The sequence below is a fragment of the Rhineura floridana genome, chromosome 7 (assembly GCF_030035675.1).
Source record: "Rhineura floridana isolate rRhiFlo1 chromosome 7, rRhiFlo1.hap2, whole genome shotgun sequence".
In the NCBI taxonomy this organism is placed as follows: Eukaryota; Metazoa; Chordata; class Lepidosauria; order Squamata; family Rhineuridae; genus Rhineura; species Rhineura floridana.
The window spans coordinates 58533894-58551586 of record NC_084486.1 but is presented as its reverse complement, the minus strand read 5'-3'; positions in this window follow the sequence as shown (position 1 = coordinate 58551586).

Genomic DNA, 17693 nt, shown 5'->3' with positions numbered 1-17693 from the left:
TTGTGTTCAGGTAACCGACACTTGACTCTCTCTCCACTGATGTACATCAGTATTTTCTTTTTATTGCAATAAACTTGTTCCATCGATAATTCCCCTAAATTTCATTGTGAAGGGGTTTCCTTCCACACTAGAGAAGTTGCCATATCAAGGGTACCTTTTTCATCTTTGGTGGTCTTATGCAGGGCTGGCACTAGACATGCTGGGCCCTTGGGCACCAGCTTGCCCTGGGCTCTGGCGCCTGTGCGCATGCACACACATGCATGCACACACATACAGGCAGGCCCTGCTTATATGGCAAGATCTGTTCCGGACTCCGCTGTAAAGCGGAAATCGCCATAAAGCGGAACCCCATTGATTATAATGGGGCGCGTCGCATGAAAGTGACACAAAAATGCCGCAAAATTGCAAAAATCGGCTTTAAAAAGGAGAATTAAAGCCGCCACATTAGCGGAACGCCGGGAAGCGAAGCACCAGGAAGCGGGGCCTACTGTACATGCATGCGTGCACAACCACCTGTCTCTCACAGGGTGGGAGCATCTTCTGCCTGCCCGTTCACTGCCTCCGTCTCTCCTGTCTTTTGCAGCTGCACGGGCTGCTACATGAACACATCGCTGCCATCAACCAAGGTGGCGCTGGAGGCTTCAGCCCCTTAGGGAAACCTTGGCCGCTATCTTGGTTAATGGTAGTCCTGTGCGCGCAGCTGCAAAAAACAGGAGAGACGGGTAGGTGAAGTCAGCAAACGGGTGGGTGGAAGAAGCTCCCTCTCTGCAATCCGCGGCAGCTACTCTGCTGTGGATCGTGGAAAAGGAGTGTGGAAAAGGAGCACCACCCTATAGAGAGACCCCTCAGGGGCCTGTGTGGCTCTAGGAGACCTCGGCCAGGGCCCAACCTGGCCACCCTTTGGGACCGGCCATGGTCTTATGAAAAAGTGCAAGTGTTCTGGCCCACAGTCTTTGCTTCTATTCATTTAATTACAATGTAGACTGTACCACATGATTCAGTGCTACTGCTTCTTTCTTTATTTCAGGGGGAATTTAGTTCTTTAGTACACAAAGACTTGATCATTAAATTGTTGGTGGTTGCCAGGTTAGAAATTGCCTCGCGTTGGAAAGACCTAGCCAATCTTTCTGTTAATGATGTGTATACCAAGCTATGGCAGCTAGCACTGGGCAAAAAGTTAATTCAGCACTGTAAGAAAGGGGGGGGCTCGTATTCATAAAGATAGATTTTCAGCCACTTAGTATCAGTTCGTCACATTTGTAAACATATCTGGGAAGGTACCATATCTGCAACTCACTTCTTTTGGCAGGATTCCTCGTATCCATAGCTGGCCTCATCTGAGGGTAGGGTATCCAGCTAAATTGTAAAATGCTTATCATTTTATAATTTTTCTTGTTATGTACGTGAAGCCATGACACTGTTACTGTGTTTTAATTTTTTTAATAAGAAGATAAATAAAAAGATTCAGTTTCAAAAAGTTAACTGCACATTTCAGTATTACCATTCTCTGTCCACAGATCTTAGCTAATCAGTGCAAATCATTAAGAATGATGCCTTTTACATAACACTGGCAAAATAAGTGCAAGTAAAAGACTTGAAGCTCCGATCCTTCCCTTCAGGGGTGGTGGACAGATTAAGATAGTCCACACCCGGACACTAATGGAATCCACAGGATTCCTGAATGCCCTGGGGGAGTTCCCAGTAGATAGAGCAGGTGACCCTTTTGAAGCCCTTGTCATGCTGTGGAACAGTGAGGCACGTCAGGCTCTTTACACAGTTGCCCCTGAGTGCCCACTCTGGCATTGTGGAGCCCGGCTTGCACCTTGGTATAACAGTGAGCTAAGGGCAATGAAACAGGCTGGATGATGGCTAGAACGCAAGTGGCGAAAGACGTGCTGTGAGGCTGATCGGGCACAAGTAAAACATCATAACTGTGCCTACTGTGTGGTGGTGAAGGCAGCGAAGAAGGCCCACTTCTCTGCCTCCATTGCATCCTCTAGCCATCCAGTGCAGCTTTCCGTATTGTCAGGTGTCTCTTGACATTAACTCCAGGAAATGGAGTCTTAGACCCTTCAGAGGCCCACTGTGAATTGTTTGCAAGACATTTTGAGGGTAAAGCTGCTCACCTCCGTAGCAGTCTTGATGCTCCCTCCACATCTACTGTAGTCCCCAGTGAGGTGTCCAGTGCAACGTCTGCTGCAACTTCTTGGGAACGGTTTCAGTTGATGCGGCCTGATGACGTAGACAAGGTGCTTGCGATGATGTGGCCAGCAACGTGTCCTCTCGACCCTTGCTCTTCTTGATTTATTAAAGTTTGCTGAGGGGGGTTAACCAAGTGGACTCAGGGTGTGGTCAATGCATCATTGCAGGAGAGAATGGTTCCAGCTGCCCTGAAAGAGGCGATGATCTGACCACTCCTGAAAAAGCCCACCCTGGACAAATTGGTCTGTGACAATTACTGCCCAATCGCAAACACCCCCTTCTTAGGGAAGGTGATTGAGAGGGTTCTGGTGCAGCAATTGCAAGGACTCTTGGATGAAACAGATTATCTTCACCTGTTCCAGTCTGGGTTCAGGCCTGGTTATGGGACTGAATCGGCTTTGGTTGCCCTGATGGAAGCCCTTTATCGGGAGAAGGATAGGGAGTGTGACCCTGTTATTCTTACTTGATCTCTCAGCAGCTTCTTGTACCATTGACCATGGTATCCTGGGCTGACTTAGTGAGATGGGTATCGGAGGCATTGTTTTACAGTGGTTCTGATCCTATCTCCAGGGTTGTTTTAAGAGAACAGCATTGGGTGATTGTCTTTCGGGCCCCTGGCAGTTGTGCTGTGGGGTGCCGCAGGGTACCATCTTGTCCCCCATGCTGTTTAACATCTATATGAAGCCCTTGGGATTTGGAGCGAGGTGTCAGCAGTACTCTGATGATACCCAGCTCTATTTGTCTGTAACATCTGAATTGGGAGAGGCCGTACAAGCACTGGACCACTGCCTGGACTCAGTGGTGGGCTGGATGAATAAACTGAGTCTGAATCCTAGCAACACGGAGGCACTGTGGGTTGGTGGCTCCCGAGTTCAGATAATTGGTCAATTGCCTGCTTTGCATGGGGTCATACTCCCTCTGAAAGAGCAGGTCTGTAGTCTGGGGGTGCTCCTAGATCCATCTTTGTTGCTAGAGGCCCAGGTGATTTCAGTGGCTAGGAGTGCCTTTTACCAGCTTTGGCTGGTAAGACAGCTGTGGCTGTTTCTAGACTGGGATAGCCTGACCACTGTTGTCCATGCACTGGAAACCTCCAGGCTGGATTACTGTAATGCGCTCTATATGGGGCTGCCCTTTAGGTTGGTCTGGAAGCTGCAGCTGGTGCAAAATGCAGCAGCTAGACTGCTCACTGGGGCAGGGTATTGCCAACATGTCATCCCCGCTGCTGAAAGAATTGCACTGGCTGCCCATTTGCTACTGGGCCAAGTTCAAGGTTCTAGTCTTGGCATATAAAGCCCTATACAGCTTGGGACCAGGATACCTGAAAGACTGTCTTATCCCTTATATACCAAGTCGATCACTGTGCTCTGCAGGTGAGAGCCTCCTGCAGATATCATCTTATCAGGAGGTCCCTTTTGCACAACATGGGAAATGGACCATTAGTGTGGCGGCACCTACCCTGTGGAACTATCTACCCTTAAATATTAGACAGGTGCCATCTCTGTTATCTTTTTGACACCTATTGAATACTTTCCTCTTTCAACAAACCTTTTAAGCTGAGATCTTATCCTAGTCTGCTTCTGTGTTGGAATTGCTTTTTAATATGCTTTTAAACTTTTTTTTAAAAAAAATAATGTTTTTTAACCTTTTTGTAAAGTCTTCAAAGCTTTTTTAAAAAAATGTTTTTAAAGTTGTTTTGTTTTAATGTATTTTTATGTCTGTTTTTATGATGTTTTAAAGTGTTTTTAGTGCTTTTGTTTGCCGCCCTGCGCTCCTGCTGGGACGAAGGGTGAGATATAAATCAAATAACAACTAACTAACTAAATAATAAAAAGTAAGCTTTGTGTTCTCATTCATTCCTGATCTGGGAAATAGAAGAGTAACTGAGGTGGGAGCTTAGGCACGGCAAGGTTTATGCTGCAGAATAGGCCTGATAGTGTGGCCAAGTTATTTCTGCATTGGGCTACCATATATTGTGAATACTAGACACTTCTTATTCTTCCAGGTGGTGCTGTCTGGACTGAATAATTGGAAACTTTGGGCCCAGGGACCAAATATGGCCCTCAGAGCCTCTCCTCAGGCCAAATCTCCTCTACAGCCCTCCCTGGCCCTGCTTTACACTCTCCTCAAGTGATTTTGCCTGGCTCAAATATGTCATTGAATTGTGATGATGCCTTTTGCTCAGAGCTTGGAAGTAACTCGTTATTTTTAACGAGTTACTTGTAATTTGTTACAATTTTAAATAACGAGTGGGTAATTCCATTACATTTGGCAAGTAATGGAACGACTAGTAATTTCCCTACTTTTCAGCTGCAACTTTAACGTTTCCACGTTAGGTTGCACGTTACTTGGGGGCGGGAACAAGGGGAAGACAGCTCCTGGCTGTGATTGGTTAACACAAGACATGTGCCTCACACTGATTGGACCTCTGCTCAGACTCTCTCTTCCCTCGTGATCTGTGTTAGGATGCACGAGGGAAGAGGTGAATAGGCAGGGCCTGCTAGCGTCTGAGAGGACAAAATGGACGCCAGAGGAAAAAGCCAGGGCAAGGACAATGGAGGAGAAGGCAGCAGCAGAATGGCGAAGAGCTGTGGAGGTGAGTGATGATGAATTGTGTGTGTGTGTGTGTGCCCCCCTGTGGCACCGTTCTGCCCCCCCACCCCCTATGGCACCATTCTGCCCCCCCACTGCCTCTCCTTGCCTCTGCCACCCCCTCCATCAATCACAAGGCACTTCCGAAACTTCGGCTATCAGAGCTTGGAAAAGTTACTTTTTTGAACTACAACTCCCATCAGCCCTAGGCAACATGGCCACTGGATTAGGCTGATGGGAGCTGTAGTTCAAAAAAGTAACTTTTCCAAGCTCTGGCCCTACTTCTCTTCCTTCCCCCCCCTTTTGAACTCTCCCCCTTGTTCCCATGTATACCTGTGTGCTGTATTTATCCAGACAGAGCACTCCTGCCTTTTAAAACGCCGGCTAGCTTTTTATTGTATATTTATTTGAACTCCATCTTTCTTTTTATTTGTATTTTTGTCCTGTTTAATCACAAGACTGAATTGTATGTGGGACAAAAACTGTCTCAGTAGTAATAATAATAATAATAATAATAATAAATCATTAGGCGTATAATAAATGGCTTAAGGCTGATTTTTTTGTTCTTGGCAGAGATGAGGTGAGAAGTAGGGTCCTTGCAGCTCCTCCTCTCAGTCTCCCAGCTCTCAAACTCATGTTCTGTGAGAAAGAGAGAGATTCCTAGTCCCAGAGAGAGATAGACTGTTGACAATCTCTGCTAATATCTATACAAATGTACATAACATGCATCACCTGAACTCACATGATCTAGAGTTACCTTAGATCTTGCAAGATTTGCAAATGAGAAGCAATAGGGTTTTATATTAGTTCTGATTGTCTATTGGGCTATCATGGGTTATATGTTTTTTTCATTTTCTATGGCAAAAACTCCAACTTCAGGGGAATTTATGTGATGTGTTCTAATCATTTGAATTTGACTAATGAATGCTTTATTCTTTCATCAGAACTTTAGCAGTAGTACTAAAATATTAATAAAAAAGAAAAGGGAAAGAAAAAATACTTTACATACATCATTCAGCTGTATTGCTAATTATAGATATAGATATAAAAGATAAACGGCATTTTGTCAAAAGTATTTTTGTCTACATTTTATACCTCATCCTTGGTTTTCCAAGCTTGGCATGGAATGCTTCTCATACAGAATTAATTTGAAATGCTGCATATTTATTATCATAATCATCATATTCAAAATAAAAAATATATGTACCGCCTTCAAGTTGATTCCAACTTATGGTGACCCTATGAATAAGGTTTTCATGAGGCTGAGAGGCAGTGACTGGCCCAAGGTCACCCAGTGAGCTTCATGGCTATGTGGGGATTTGAACCCTAGTCTCATTTTGTTCTCACAACAACCCTGTGAGATAGTAGGTTAGACTGGCCCAGGCAGGGTTATTCAGTGAGCAAAAATGATGCAAATAGGATCTCTTTTAATTGTGCTATCGACCTGCTTACTTCCACTCTGACTGGGGGATCTTGCAGCATGGGGAAGAGATGGGGGCACATCACAGCTGAAGTTCACCCATATAGGAGCATTATCTCTTGTTTATTACAGAGACGCCTGTTGCAGGTTTTGCTGCTGAGAGCAGCAGTCAGTTAGTGCGGCCACTTGAGTCACAGCTTGTTGATCCTGAGGAGGCAAAACTAGAAAGTGAGGTTCAGAAAGGAGGCCCTGTGCATGAGGAGGAGGAGGGCATGAAGCAGTGCCAGTTGCCCACAGCCACATCTGCAGAACAGCAAGTACCATGGTTTGGCTTTGAGAAAGCTTGTACATTTGTGAGCCCGAGTGGGAAAAATGTTGTTGTACGATGCAATTACTGCCTTCCAAGGATCAAAAATCTGAGATCAGCTGTTTCCTCCTCATCCAATGTGAAGAAACATTTTGAGGTAAGTCTTTGTCATGCTGGTCCTCAAAGAGTGTCCATTGTCTATTTATGTTTAAATTGTGAAGTTCCTCTTCCATTTTTTCTTGGATTCATGCTTTGTTCTTCTTCCTCAGAGGAAGCTGAGAGCAATTGAAGAAGCAATAAAGGCAAGGAGACATGGCCTTCCTGAACCAATGCATAACACCCCTCCTCCCAAAATGCTGAAGCAGCAGCAGACAACCCTTGAGAGGTGGGGATCTGGCAGGGAGCCTGTCACCCAGAGCAATCTCGACAGGAGAATCATTGATTTCATTGTAGAGGAGACATTACCACTTCAGACTGTGGACAAACCATCATTCATTAATCTGGTTCGCATTGGACTCCCCAAAGATCTCACCATCATATGTGCCAAGACTCTGAGAGACAGAATTGAGAAGAGAGCATGCCACATGAGAGAAACTCTTGCAAACCGAATGGGTGCTGTGGCATATATAGCAACCACTGCAGATTGTTGGACCAATGGCAAGAAGAGTTACTTTGGGGTAACAGCCCACTGGATCAACCCAACTACCCTGAAACGTGAGGTCGGGGCCTTGGCTTGTAAGCGTCTGAAGGGGTGCCATACATACGATGTCCTTTCAAAAGCACTGCATGATGTACATGTGCAGTACAGGATCCACAACAAAGTTATGTGCACTACTACAGACAATGGCTCCAACTTTGTGAAAGTGTTCAGAGTTTTCATGGCCAAAGAACCAGTGGAAGCTGCAGGCACCAGTGACAACGATGGTGAAACCAGGAGGAGGCAGCTGAGGCGGAGTTTGTGCCTATTTGTGAGATCCTGGACACAGGACCTGAGGCAGAGGAAGAAGCTGCAGACTCAGGAGAGGATTTTGTTTTACCACCACACCAGAGATGTGCTAGCCACACCCTCAACCTTGTGGCAACACAAGACATAGAGGCCATGCTTTCTGACTCCTCCAAAAGTAGTCTTCTTGGTCCTTTCAAGAAACAGTTTCGTTCCTTGATGGGAAAGTGCAGCAAGTTGTGGTCCAAGCAGAACCAGTCAGCCCAGATTGCTGAGTATATCCGTGCGCAATGTGGTGTGTATCTGAAGGTACCGAATAAGACCAGGTGGAATTCCACCTTTGATGCGTTGAAGCAACTACATGAGCTCCTGTCAACTGTGCCACTAAAAATGCATGCCATAATGGACCGCTGCTCCTTGTCCAGGATCACAGCTGCTGAGATTGAAGTGGTACAGGAATACACAGAGATTATGGAGCCACTAGCCCAGTCCCTAGATATCCTGCAACGGGAGAACGGCATGTTCATGGGGTATTTGCTACCAACGCTCTGCAATCTGGACCACAAGTTAGGACTGGAAAACAAACCTGAGAGGTACACATACTGTTTTCAGCTGCTGAGAGGTGTGCGCGAAGCCCTAAGAAAGCGGTTTGCAGCTATCTGGGAGGACAAGAGGCTTCTTCTGGCAGCCTGCCTACACCCTCGCTTCAAACTAGATTGGCTGGAATCGTGTCAGGCCGCCACCCATACCAACAAGTAAGAACATTAGGGAAGCCCTTTGGGTGGATTACTCCAAGGGAAATGTTGTCTCAAGGGAGGCATCAGAGGGCTTAAGGTGGTAGGCAGGGGCTGGGCCTTTTCTTCCTGGGGCTCATCACAACCTTGGGTTGCTGCAGGTAATCCTTAAGGGTCTGCTGTGCTGCCCCATGAGTGTGGTGACTTGGTCACCTTCCTACCTTCCATGTCATCATCCACAAGCTCAGGCTGGACCCTGAACCAGGGCACATGACAAGCATCAGGAAATGAAGAGCAGATGATGGTTTCCTAACATATATGTGTTAACATATCCTCTCTCTTTCTTAGATACACAATGGAAGCCTTGTTGAAAGCTGAAATAAAGATGGGTGTACTTAATGAGGACAGTGATCAGTCTTCAGATAAAGACCAGGAAGGAGATGACTTAGAAGATGACTTCATTAACTTTCTGCCCCAGGGCAAGAAGTCAGCAGTGGACACTGCTGAGGAGGAACTGGTGAGGTACCTGAGGTCTCCCAGCAGGGAAGTGTCATCACTCCATGGCTTTCCACGTGTGCTGCGGTGTTTTTTGCAGCACAACACAGGCATGCCTTCAAGCGCCGCAGTAGAACGCCTGTTCAGTACTGGTGGCAACGTAATGACTGTAAAAAGACATTCCTTGTCTGACATGCTCTTTGAGCATCTTGTTCTTTTGAGACATAACAGAAACATATTATAAAAGCATTTCAAGTGTAAAATTTGATTTCAAGAGTTGGGGTATCTTCATTGCTTGGGGGGATGTGAGATTCTGTTATGCCATTATGTTAATCTTATGGATAATTTTTTTTATTCTACTACCCCCTGTGTGTGTGTGTTTATTTTTAATATTGTTTTAGGCTTCTTAGATGTGCAGCAGCCAAGGCCAGCACCTTGTAGGAGTTTTTTAAAAAAAGTAACTGAAATGTAATTGTAGTGATTACTTTTGAGAAAAAGTAAAGTAATCAGTTACTTTTAGAGCAATTGTAATTGTAACGGTAATTACTACTTTTTTGGGCCAAGTAATTGTAACTGTAATTTATTACTTTTTAAAAGTAATCTTCCAAGCTCTGCTTTTGCTTACCTAGATGGAGAGATGACGTTTTGTGACTAGAATATAGCCTATGTAGAGTCACATCCATTGCTCCACCCACTTTTTGCATCTGGCCCCCCCATCATGGGCATGTGGTCCCTCAAGGATTGCTCATGAGGGAATGTGGCCCTCAGGCTGAATAAAGTTCTCAGCTCCTGATCTAAACCTTCTTCCCTGGCCATTTACACTACCAAAGCTATATCTGACCCTTACAGCACTGCTGACAACATCCCAGCACTGTCCACAGATCAAGGACTAACAAAATATCTTTTTGTGATTAGCCCTGCAACCGCAACACCATGAACTGACTAATACCAACAGGAGCAAAAGAGATAAAATGTTCAATCAGTGCAAATCTGCTGCCAAGAAAAGTAGGAACAAGAAGATGTAACTTTTACAATAACCTATATAGTTTGTCATGACTCATAAACATATTCTTTTATTTTCTCTTTGATGTTTTTCTTAGTAGATGAAACTTGAAAAGAGGATCCCATGTGCAGAATGAGTGCTACACGTTGCATTTGAATACAATACTATATTTTGTCTTCCTGTTTTTGAGACAATAACAGGTTGATGTAAAATATACTGTAAATTGTTTTGTTTTCAGGCACAAGTAAGTGATTGTGGGCTGTCCCCTTAAGTGCAGTCTAGCCTCCAGTTCAGATTCATCATTCTCTCTCACCCTTAGACAAGGACCAAGATCCTATCATATCCTGCTCATAATCAAATTCTGAGGATAGACCCTTATATAGCCAAAACACTATCTACCCAAAAGAGGGAGGCATTAGCAGGCTTTTGGGGAACTCCAAGATTGGAAGAAATCCAAAAAACCTTTAGAAAAAAGGGGGTAAAATACAGCTCAGTGTATTTGTATATACTCTGTAGGCACAGAATGCCTGAACAGGAGCACTCCATACTGCAACATTTTATTGCAGGTCCCACTTTTGAGTGTGTGTGTGTGTGGTGTGTACACACACACACATGTATACACAGACATGAGTGGATTCAAATGGCTATGTAACCAAAACAGAGCTACTGAGAAACAAGAGGAAAGTATTAGCATGCTTAGGAGAACTCCAAGATTTGAAGAAGTTAAATAAGGAGAAAACCCCAAATGGCCCAATGAGGACTGAGCATGCTCAGTGACCAGTAGTGTAGTGGCAAATTGAGAAGTGCAGGGTCCGTTCATGATAGCCACAGTCATGCTCCTCCCTCTTTTTTTGCTGCTGGGTTGAGAATGAAATCCTTGTTAATGCCTTCTCCCACAACAACAGATGTCCCTAGGAGCCAATAAGCATAAAAGAATGTTAACTACTGAAAAGAGTCTTTTCAGTGGCTAACTCACCTCCTCTCACCCTGATTGGCTCCAATCAGCAGGAAAGGACAATGCAGCATGTTAGAAGACTCTTCTCAGTGGCTAACACACTCCCTCGTCATGCTGATTGGCTTATAGGGACCCTGTTGGGACCCTGCTCCCAAAAAAGTAAGGGGTCTAAGACTCCCTGAGACTCTAGACAACTACCCCACTGTCAGTGACCCTAGAATGCTTTATTCATTGTGGGAACAGGGGTGGCAACATGCACAAAAATGTATATCAGTAACATCGGAAGCTGCCTTATACTGAGTCAGACCATTGGTCCATCTAGCTCAGTATTGTCCACACTGACTGGCAGTGGCTCTCCAGCGTTCCAGGCAGGGAGTCTATCTCAGCTGTACCTGGAGATGTTGAGGACGGGACCCAGGAACCTCTGCATGCAAGGTAGATGCTCTGCCACTGAGCTACAGCCCTTCTGCTACTACCTTTGCTGCAACAAGTAAGCAGCTCAGAACCTTTGGGTGATTTTATTATTGTTGTTGTTGTTGTTGTTGTTGTTGTTGTTATTGTTATTTCCATTTATAGACCTGTTACTATCTAAAAGATCTCATTTTTTTACTGAATTTTACTTAGCCTTCCCCCAACCTGAATGTCAAGCCAAAGTTCTTGCTGAAGAATTTTTAGTTCGGCAGTAAAATAAATCAATTAAAATGCGGAGCTTGAATTAAGCTAAAGCCTCAATAGTCAACAAGATTATAAGCATATCTAGTTCTTTTTTTCACTGAGGGGGAAAAATTGGCATGGGGATAAAGTGTCAATTTGTATCTTTAAATGAACATTCACTTCCCAAGCCGCTCAAGTTACAATTTTATACACACTAACCTGAGAGTAAGTCCCACTGAATTCGTTGGGTCTTCTGTATTGTGCTATCAGAATAATGAAAAAAGCCAGAGGTAAAGATGTGCTCAGCTGCGATGGGTCGGCAAAATCTCCACTTTTGGGTGTCAATCTAGAATAGCATTCCCCAACCTGGTGCCCTCCAGACGTTGCACTCCCAACTCTTAACAGCACCAGCCAGAACGGCCAATGGTCTGGACTAATGGGAGCTGTAGTTTGGCCTAGTTTGAATCCCAGATGTTTCTTCCTGGAATCTTGGGACTCTCACTTGCACCTTAAATTAACACAAGGCTCTGAAGGCAGCTCAGCAGCAGTTCTAACCCTCTCAGAATCCTGCTATATACAATCAGCACTCTTGTGTAATATTTCAGACATGCTGCAAAAACAACAATAGCACAATATATTTATTAAGACCCACAACAAAGTCACAGAGTAGTAAGCAAGCTTTTGAATGCATCAGAACACTTATTCAATAAGTGAAGAAGTGTGGCCTGGCATGGGAAGAATTGTGCTATAATTCCTTTTCTAATATACTAACAAAGCTGTCAGTGCTTTTTTTTTTCATGGTTTGGAGAATGTAGCCACCCAGGAAGAGAGTACTAGCACTAGAGGATATGACTTTCTGCCACTTACTGATGGAACGTTGCCTATGGGAGAAAGAAACATGTCCTCTAACCACTAGGAGCTATTACTCAATTTGGATTGTATTGACCGTGGTTTGGATCCAAGCTAAATTAGTTGAAATTAAGTTCCTTTGAAATCAATGCTACAATTACTCATCATGACTTAAGTCCCATTATTTTTTAATGGGATATAAGTTGATCTGGATCTATCTCTACACCTAGTGCATCACTTAAAATTAATTTCCAGTTTTGCTAATATGACAACTACCATGTTTTCTTTTCTTCTGCTTTATGTTTTACAGGAAATCCAATTAATGCTAGAGATAGATTGAAATAAGTGCCAACTTTTATATGTTCAAAAATGTGTACCATTGCTGCTTTGACCATGTAGGCCAGCCTTTCCCAACCAGTGTGCCTCCAGATGTTGTTGGACCACAACTCCCATCAGCCTCAGTCAGCATTGCCAATGGTCAGGAAAGATGGGAGTTGTGGTCCAACAACATCTGGAGGCACACTGGTTGGGAAAGGCTGATGTAGGCATTAGTGCAACCTGAGATCTTTTCACATGAATCACAGTGTAAACAATGTCACTTCCTCATTAGCTGTTTAGTCTAGGATTCCCATCATTTTTAACCCACTTTTTATGGAGAATGCATATGAGGTCATTGCCAACCCATTGCATTCTAGCATTTTCTGTATTATCTTCTGTTTTTGTTGTTATTGTTATCTCTGCTAAGTGTGGATTGGGTTTTTTTTGCCATACAACTCACACGTTTTACTTTTAAGCATTAAGGTTCTATTGAGGCTTTTCAGGTCTACTGTGCCTTTAGTTATAAGCTTCCCCTTCTGGAAGGAATAGCTTCCTCTGCCTCAAATTGCTTCATGTTCAGTATGGCCTGACATTACTGGTGAATGACTGATGAATTGCTCCTTAATTGCCACACAATTAGACACCTCCTGATCCCATGTGGGATAAGTTTTAATTATAATTTCCTCTCTTTTTTAATTTCTTTTTAAATTGTGAACTAACACTATATTTATTTCACAATAAAAGATGGAGAAATGATGAAAGGAAACCAGTAATTAACCACTTTTTATGGTAAACTGCAACTGACTAATTACAGAGTAATTGTTAGTAGTGATGGGCACACTGAATAGGCCAAAAGTTAGATGCAGAAGCCACAAGGAAGAAGCGTATAATTTAAGTTGTAGGGGACTTTAGCAGAATTTAACTTACTTCTGGGTGAACATTATAGAACAGGGATGGGGAACCTTTGGCCAACCAAGTTTATTAGACTACATCTCCCATTAGTCACAGCTAGCATGGTCAATAGTCAATAGATGGGAGTTGTGCGACAAAACTGGATGTCCACAGGTTCCCCATCTCATAGAAACATCTTATCATTGGGCACAGACAGTGCCATATAAAGTAACATTATATTAAGTGCTGTGAGGAGCAACAGTTTTCATTCTTTTTTCAGCTAATTGCGGAAAAGCTATGCCTAAAAATTGCTGAAGGCCCTAGAGTGGAAGCAACCTGAATTTACAGTTCAATCCCATTCAAATTTACACTCAGAAGTAAATTTCACTCTCTTCAATGAGACTGACTCCCAGATAAGCGCGTCTAGGATTGCAGTCTCCATTCCATTTTAAGACTATCATAAACAGCAAACATGAGCTGTTCATCATGCTCAGCAACATCTTTTTCTCTTTCCTGCCCCTCTTTCTTATGCTTCACATTCAGTCAGAGTTAAGGCCAACATACTGTGAAGTGCAGTGCAGAGCAATGCAATGCAGTGCAAATGTTATATGGTCACAAATCCAAAACATGAGATCTTGCTCACTTCTCTTTGGGACTTGTTAGATGGTCCTAACAATGTTATTATCTTATTGCTACTTTTGGATTCCCCTCCTCCAATGGACTGACACAAATTCCTGTAACTATTTAAAGACTATTTAAATAGTTTACATTTTAAATATTTAAAATTTAAAAACATGTTAAAATAGCAGTATAGGAAGTAGAACATTACACTGAAATGTACTATGCACAGAAATGGTAATTAATATGTTGATAATTTGTTTATCTATGCGGTATGCTTGCTCTAGTTTGAATGCGGCTCCAACTTTAACAGTATAGATTTGACCTCTTTTGTCTGTGTGCCCTTGTCTTGATATCAGCTGAAATCCTGCAGCTGTAGGCTCATTTGAACTGTGCATCAAGTGCTGTGCCCCTATGGCCCTGTCCTATTTATGGAAATTGCTAAAGACTTCAATTCATACTCAGATCAAAACTGAAAATGAGCTTCAGGTTTCATTCACATCTCCGTTTGTTCACTTCCAAAACCACAACACAATTTTGCATGATCCTTGAGCAGTTATTGCCACAGGGCAGAAATGCATGGGACAGGACTTCAGGAAGATGAACAAAACTGGGCAATAATGACATCATGACACTACATTGCAGTACTACAGTTTCATCAGCTTCACAATTTTATAAGTTCAATAATTAAAAAAAGAGAACAAATATTTTCTTTTTGAGCTTCTGTTTGAATGGATGATTATATAACTCCTTGATGTATTGCATAGGACACCATCCTTCTCCTGATCAAATCTACAGTCAGAAAATCTAAAACTACAGTTTATAATGCAAAATTATAATCAAAACTAGAATCTTTCTTGCAAGGCTTCCACTTGCAGTGATCTTAGTTGTGATTAGGGATGGAATCCTCTCCTTTTTTACCTTCTATTTTTAAGTGTGCTCCCCTTGGTGGTCCTTAATGATCTGATTCCTTTTTCCAATATCTTTTAATTTTTCTAATTTCCTCTGATTTTTTTGTTTTGCTTTGCTTTGCTTTGCTTTGCTTTGCAGAGAATTATTGATATTATAATTGCTAGTTATTCAGCAGTCTCCACTGGTATCAATTTTTATTCTGAACTCTGTAATTATTGCCTGTTTACATTCCTTTTCAAGTGCATTACAGAGCAGATTAACACAGATAATCAAGTCAGTGTCTTCTCCCCTGATGCTTACAATCAACACCTCATTCCCCCCTGCTACTTTCTCTCTGTCAGATACAATCAACACTTCATTGACATCAGTGAAAGGGAATACACATTTGAAGAGCTCACATAGACAGTAGACTGATAAAAGTATCACTCACACTATCAATGATTTCAAAGTGAATTTTTAAAAAAACGAATTTGAAAAATAGAAGAATGAATTGGAAATGAGGCATGGAGAGTTGCTACTTCAAAATTCTCTCTGCAAAGGTAGAGAATATAGAAATAATTATTAATCCAATGGCAAATCGGATTATTGCAGAAACAGAGCACATTGCTAGTTGGGATGCATCGGGATTGTTAAATTAATAAGATATGTGTGGTACTTACCATTTCATACGGTCAGAATTAAAACTTAGTTGATCTGAGATTCTCAGCAATACTCATGTAAACCTTGATTGCATCTATGCTGCAATCAATGATAGTGGCTTAAGAGTGTAATATATTAGCAGAAATAACCTGCTCTTAATAGATAATTGTTGTCAAAGGTCACATTTTATAAGATGATTAGGAAAACAAAATATATGCAACCCATTGTTTTCAAAGGAAAAAGTATAGAATTTGTTTTCTTATATCAAAGGCTTTTTCAGGGGCTCTTTGTAATGCAGAAATGTCTTTTGTACAGTGGAATGTTGAAGACATTGATGCAGCTTATGTCCTTGGTGAATTCCTAAAAATAATTTTGAACATTCAAATCACAACTCTGTGGCTGGGGTGTAGAGGGATTTATATTATCAAAAATGTAATGAGTTTAATGTGCATAGTTATACCTCACAGAAGTGTCTCCACAGATTAAAGCAACTCCAAAATATGCATTAACATAATGGATTGAAGTTGCTCCAGTCATGCTGATTTATTCAGTAGTCTATGAACTGTTTCCAAGCACATATCTATGTGTATAAATCACTTGCTTTTGGTACTTATTCCATAACAGGGATATTTTTTTTAAAAAGGGTGTGTGAGAGAAGAAACAATACCCTCTACAGCCAGCTTCATCGGCTTTCTCAAGAGTGTGGGCTCTTAGCATCCTAAATTTTCTGAAATATCAACAGTACTTATATTTACAGAGGAGTATATCGATGAAAAACATCCAGCTGAAAATGCATGTTTTAGCTAGCTTGAGCTCCAAAAATGATTTTCATTATGCATATTTGATATCTGAATATTTGAAAATCTGGCCAAATGATATTGCTGAATGTTTCTTCATCAATTAGGCTGAAACTCAGAATGAGATGTTTTGGTCCAAATTGACGTTTGTTTAGAGAAATCCAAGGTCTATGAGCAAAAGTTTCCAATGAATGCTTCTTCACATGGTATGGAGCAGCAGCTGCAAACATTGGAGGGAGGGGGAATACAGAGTTTTTTAAAAGATGCGACAATATGAAATTTGAATGTTCCAAGCACCAGACTGCCAGCTCTTACAATTATACTGTTTGATTGTGCTATTTAATTTGTTTTCCTAAAGTCTTTAACAGCCTGATCCTCTCAGAGCATGCAGTTGAATACTAGGCTCCTAGCATGTGTGTAAAGGGATGCCTTGTTTTGATTGATGTGGCATGCTTAATCCCATGCTTAATCTACACCAGTTTAATCCCCAGATCCAGGGTAGCAGCAACTGGTTGAGGAAAAGCTGGGGTGGCCATGTGTCCTATTTTACAGAACACAGTCCTCTCTTTGAAAGGCTGTCCTGACTAAGTCCAGTTTAAAAATAACGAACTGTAGGAACAGAGAGCAGGCCAGCGGCCTTGATGTTGCCCATTATTGACCGTTAGCAACTGGACAGCAGGCTGGGCAGGCACATAGGTAATCTGGTTACACTTTTCACCCAGTATGGTGAGATGTACTGCATTTATATTTAAATTATAATAATTATTTCTAATTAGCATATATACATATATTAGCATATGCAAATTTTATGAAGATGTATGTTCCTCTTTTGTCCTTTTTTAGTTAGGCATTTCCCCTTTTTTATGATGTCTAAGGGCAGGACAGAGAATCATGCGGAGGGATAGAATCTCTGCTTGACCTTTGTATTAAAGCTTAGAAGCACCAGAGTGGGTCTGCGGTCTTGCTTCCATCCTGGAATCGTTTGCATGTGTATACTGCAGGGGTGACAGTTTGGATTTCAGTGGAAATGCAAAGTGATGGGAGACAAGGTGAACATTATAGGCTAAAGGCCACTCTTGAGCATATACAAGGCAAAATGTCAACAAAAGGAAAAAAGCGGCATACGTATGAGCAGTTGTCCTATGCTACCAGATCACCACACAGGAGAGATTTAAAAAGTGGTTTCAGAGCTGAAAGTACAAATTGTATCCCCAGGAACCTATATGGTTGGGGTGGGAAGCCTGTGGCCCTCCAGATGTTGTGGGACTCCAACTCTCATCAGCCCAAGTAGCATGGCTAATGGTCAGGAATAACATGAATGATAGTCTGAAGCCATCAGGAGGGTCACAGGACCCCACCACTGCGTT